The 5,854-nt window shown below is 34.6% G+C and overlaps 1 pseudogene; it reads left to right on the top strand.

Moving 5' to 3' along the window:
• The first annotated feature begins 3,234 nt into the window (after nucleotides 1-3,234).
• Nucleotides 3,235-4,810, top strand: LOC130457008 (heat shock cognate 71 kDa protein-like; annotated as a pseudogene).
• Nucleotides 4,811-5,854: the final 1,044 nt, after the last annotated feature.

Genomic DNA, 5,854 nt, shown 5'->3' with positions numbered 1-5,854 from the left:
GGATCAAGGAGAAAAAAACACTATCCAAAAGCAGAGGACAAACTGAGGGAGTAGAAACACCAAGGAAAAGCAACTGCCTGACTACAATGGCTGAGGGAACATGACAGAGGAAAGACTCTGAGCAAACACTCTGATGCAAATACTAACAACATGGCAATGGGTTCAAGTCAAGAACACGTATGATACCAGTGGAATCACATGTCGGCCACGGGGGGTGGGAGGGAGGAAAAGAAAATGATCTTTGTCTTTAATGAAAAATGCATGGAAATGATCAAATAAAATACTATAAAATTAAAAAAAAAAAGAACCAGAATACAACAACTAGAATCAAGTGACCTCACAAGGCAGCAGGACACTATAAAACAAAACCAAAAGAATGAAAAAATTGAGGAAAATATGAAGCATCTCATTCACAAAACAGAGGATTTAGAAAATCATTCAAGGAGAGACAATTTAAGAACCATTGGCCTACCAGAAGACCATGACAAAAGAAAAAGCCTGGACATTATTTTAGAGGAAATTATTAAAGAAAACTACCCTGATATCCTAGAACAAGAGGGAAAAGTAGAGATTGATAGAATCCACAGATCACCTCCTGTATTTAATCCCCAACTGAAAACACCCAGGAATGTTATAGACAAATTCAAGAATTATCAGACCAAAGAAAAGATATTACAAGCTGCCAAGAAGAAATCATTCAGATACCAAGGAACCACAGTGAGGATAACTCAGCATCTGGCTGCATCCACACTGAAAAAAAGAAAGGCATGGAATATGATATTCTGGAAAGCAAAGGAACTAGATCTACAACCAAGAATCAACTACCTAGCAAAACTGACTATATTCTTACAGGGGAAAGTATGGTCATTCAACAAAATAGAATTTCAATAATTCCTAAAGAAAAGACCAGACCTGAACAGAAAATTTGATGTACAAGCACAGAACTCAAGAGAATCATCAAAAGGTAATTAAAAAAGAGGGGAAAAAAGAAAACAAAAACAAAAAAAAATTTTAAGAGACTCAATAAGTTAAAATGATATGTATCCCTATAAGAAAAGAGGTCATTGGTAACTCTTAAAAACTGTTGTTATTACCTGGGCAGCAAAAAGAAGTACACTTAGAGGGAACAGTGAAAAAAGAAGTTCACCCTGGATAATCAGAAGAAGACACCACTGGATTTAAATTTTATTATTAAAATAATAGTAATGACAACAAAAAGCATGTGAATGAAGTGAATTGAAATTATGTCTAAAGTGAAGATGGGATTAACTCTCTCCTGCCCATTTTTAGATTTAATCATTAGAAGCATATACACCCCACTTATCCTTAAGTGAGGGAGGTCTGTGATCCATGAGTCTAAAAGTGGGTGATGAATCAGAACCCATTGAGTGCCCCCTGGGCAGTCCTAAGCAAAGCTTTAGCTATAATTGGTCCACATAAAATGGAAGGATGGCACAGGAAGTGACAAAAAGGAATGGTCTTTAAAAATGCCAAGATCTTCCGCTGAAGAGGTCTTTCACCTTCATCTTGACCCTGGAGGAGCTCTGGCATAGTACTGCTTCTATTAGGACTACCTCATGAGTGAGTGAGAAAGGCTGACTCCTTTCCCTGGTTTGTTCTGAGAGTTACTAGCCTCCACTAAAACCATTGCTTAATTGACCCCTAGTCCTTCTGGCTAGGGCTTCTGGGGCCCTGCTAGAGTAAAGCCAGGGCTTAAGCAAATAATCTAGCTCATTAAGCTAGATTTCTTATTCTGTTCTCTTTCTCATTTCTCTACTTTTATTCTTTCTATATTTTATAAATAAATTACTTAAAAATCATTTGGAATAAATTAATTCCTGGTGACCACATTCTGATGAATTTAGTCCAACTCTAATTTTAAGGCCTTACATTTCTGGAACTTACACTAATCATATAATTTTTTCATATTAGAATTTTTTTTAATTGGATAGTCATAATTTAAATACTTTATGGATTTTAAGTTGCAAGGAATATGCATAGAAACAAGACATTGCCCCTGATTGTACAAGCAAGATTCTGCTTTAAAATAAGCAAATATGTTGGTCAGGCTCTTTATTATTAATGAAAATCTTTAGAAGAAAATTACTCAATGCAAATACTGAGAATGAAAATATAAATAATTTAAATGACCTGAAATTATTTGTATATAAAATTGGAAGAAAGGTTAAAAATAGCCTAGTGCCCTACTACTTTTCTCCAGACTCAATCTCCTTCAAATCTCTCCAATTGTCCTATTTTGCCCAAGAGTACCAATCTCCTCCAGATTACACAGATTTTTAATGGCATATCATCTTATATATATATATATATATATATATATATATATATATATAATCAACTGAAAATTCACATTATACTTCAACATCTCTCACATATCACCTCTCTTCTCCATTCACATTATTACCACTTAGTGTATGTATTCATTACCTTTTACCTATAATAATTCAATATATTTCTAATTGCTCTCCCTGTATTCAGTCTCTCCTAACTCTAAGGACCACCAGTACCACCGCCACAAAGAAAACATTTATTTAGCACCTACTTTCTGCCAAGCATTGTACTAAACACTTTATAATGCTTACTTTATTTGACTTTCATAACAACCTTGAGAGAGAGGTTCTACCATTATTCCCATTTTTTATATATGAGGAAAACTGAAGCCAACAAACAGTAAGTCAATTGCCCAGAGTCATCTATAGGAATAATTGGATCTTTCTTTATAATATTTATTTAATTCAAAGATATAGCATTATATTTAACTGAGATAAACTCTTTTCCTTGGAATTGAAACTGTTAGTGGAGTCATGACAGTTCTGATCAAACGTAACTCCACCATTCCCACTGTCAGAAACAAATTTCTCTCTCCATTGTGTCACTTTTTTAATGTCATCTATGAGTGATCTGGAGGTCAAATACCACTGAGTAAATTCAGGTATAGATAAGACTTCAGAGGAAGGAAGTTAAAGAACCAAGGAACCAATGAAACAGGAAACTGATTCCACAGGCACTGTGTCCCCCCCTCCCCTGGGTGGCCAAGGCAAATTAAGAAACTATTATTTGTTCCTGAGATGTGACATGTGAGAGTTAGTGGGTGGAAAAAAAGTCAGACCAGGAGTCAGCCTTGGTCTTCTTATGAGAACATGGAGAGCAGAATGAACCCTTGTCAAAGTTTTAGTTAGAGGCCCAAATGGTGTCTACAGATTAAAAACTTAAGTATCACTCTACCTCTTCCCTCCCTTTTCCTCTTTTTACTACTACTACTACTACTACTACTACTACTACTACTACTACTACTACTACTACTACTACTACTACTATTTTGATTTAATAAAGTTATTAAGCTGCAATAAGCCTCATAATTTTAATTATTATATCACAAAGCAGGCTCAGACCTTTACAGCCTCCTCTAACAATAATCCTGGTGTGCTTATTCAGGTTTATGAATGTAAGAGAGTAATGACAAAGGATAACAACCTGCTTGGCAAATTTGAGCTCACAGGAATCTCCCTTTCCCTGAGGGTTGTCCTTTAGATTGAAGTTACATTTGACATTGATGCTAATGGCATTCTTAATGTCTCTGCCGTGAATAAGAGCAAAGTCAAGGAAAACAAGATCCCAATCACCAAAGACAAAGGTCTTCTGAGCAAAGAAGACATTCAGCCCATGGTCCAGGAGAATAAGAAGTACAAGGCTTAAGAGGAAAAGCAGAAATACAAGGTGTCTTCCAATAATTTTCATGAGTTTTATGTTTTCAACATGAAAGCAACAGCTGAGGATGAGAAACTGAAAGGCAAAAATGGTGATGAAGACAAACAGAAGATCCTTGACAAATGCAATGAAGAAATCAATTGACTGTATAAGAATCAGGCTCCTGAAAAGGAAGAATCTGAGGTTCATCAGACAGAATTGGAAAAATAAAAGTCTGCAACCTCATCCTCACCAAGCTGAACCAGAGTGCAGGAAGCATGCCAGGGGGTAAGCCTGATGGGTTCCTGGGAGGCAGAGCAGCCCCATCTAGAGGTGCTTCTTCTGGAACTACCATGGAAGAGGTCAACTAAACATACCTGAAGAAAAAGCATTCCACATGGCTTTTCAAATATTGAAAGACTCACATTTGTAGCCAAGGCAGTAGCAGATTAAAAAGTAACATTTAAGCTACTGTGTAAATTTGGGCATTCTGAATACTTGAATGTGTGCAGAGAGAAGTGAAAAACACTGCACTTCATCAGTACTGTCTAAAAACAAGTGGAAATGCAATTCTTGCCTTGGAGAATAAAAAAAATCTATTTAAAAATGGCACCATAAGAAAAAATAGAAATATTGACTAAATAAGTTAGAGAAGCCAAGGAGGAGAGAATTGCAAAAGAGAAAATGAAAGCATGAGTATTTATATACAAACTAACATCACTGAAAATGGGGAAAAAATGCTGAACAGGATGTGGAAAAATTGGGACACTAATAAACTTGTGAACTAATTCAAACATTTTTAAAAACAATTTGAAAGAGATAAAATACTATGCATATAATTTTTATCCAGCAATCTATTGTTGAAAATATCCACTATGACAATCCAGTGATACTGAACAACCCAGAGGGATCTACAAGAAAAAATACTATCCACATTCAGAGGAAAAAATATGGGAGTAGAAACACAAAAGAAAAACAACTGCTTAAATACATGGGTCAAGGGGATATGGCTAGAGATGTAGGCTCTAAATGAATATCCTAATGCAAACATCAACAACATGGAAATAGGATCTGATCAAGGACAGATGTAATCCCAATGAAATTACGTGCCAGATGTGGGAAGGGTGGGCAGACAGGAGGGACGGAAATAATGGAATTCTTGTACCCAAGGAATAATGTTTTAAGTTAACTAAATAAATTAATTCAAAAAAATAAAAATAATAAAAAACATAAAATAAAGACGTGAGGTCCAAAAGGAAGACATAGCACACATTAAAAAAAAATTAAAGATGTAAAAAGTGATAAAGTATGGCAATACATTGAAAAAAATAAAATATCCACCCTGAGGTCTGTACCCCAAAAAGATCAAAGAAAAGGAAAAAGAACCTATTCAAACACACACACACAAAGAAAATAAATATAAACAAAGAAGAAAATATTTATATCAGGTCTTTTGTCATGAGAAAGAATTGGAAATTTAAGGGATAAATATCACTTGAGAAATGGCTGAAGAAATTTTAGTATAAGATTTTGGTAGAATACTATGGTGCTGTGTGATGAGCAGGACAAATAAAAACAAATATGATGAATTTCATCAAAAAATTGATGAAAAGTAAAGTTAGAAAAACCAAGAGAGCATTTTATAGAATAAGAACGATATTGTAAAGATCAGCTGTGAGTCTTAACTATCTTGATGAATATAAGACCCATTATGAAATATAATTAAATATATTTATTTATATTTATAAAAATTTATTTATATTTATAATAAATAAATAAAATAGACCCATTATGAAAAATGCTATCTACTATGAATTCTGAGTACAGATTAAGCATACAATTTTTACATTATTTTTCTTTTTTTCATTTTAATTTCTTTTTATCTTTTTTTATCTTTTTTTTATTTGAGCATTTCCAAACTTTATTCACTGGAGACAAAGATCATTTTCTTTCCCTCCCACCCCCCCCCCCCCCCACCTCTCACATAGCTGAGACGCGATTCCACTGGGTATCACATGTGTTCCTGATTTGAACCCATTTCCATGTAGTTGGTATTTGCATTAGAGTGTTCATTTAGAGTCTCTCCTCAGACATGTCCCCTCAACCCCTGTAGTCAAGCAGTTGCTATTCCTTGGCGTTTTAACTC

Source organism: Monodelphis domestica, chromosome 2 (assembly GCF_027887165.1).
Source record: "Monodelphis domestica isolate mMonDom1 chromosome 2, mMonDom1.pri, whole genome shotgun sequence".
Taxonomy (NCBI): domain Eukaryota; kingdom Metazoa; phylum Chordata; class Mammalia; order Didelphimorphia; family Didelphidae; genus Monodelphis; species Monodelphis domestica.
The sequence above is the reverse complement of the archived record's forward strand: the minus strand, read 5'-3'. Positions and strand labels throughout refer to the sequence as shown.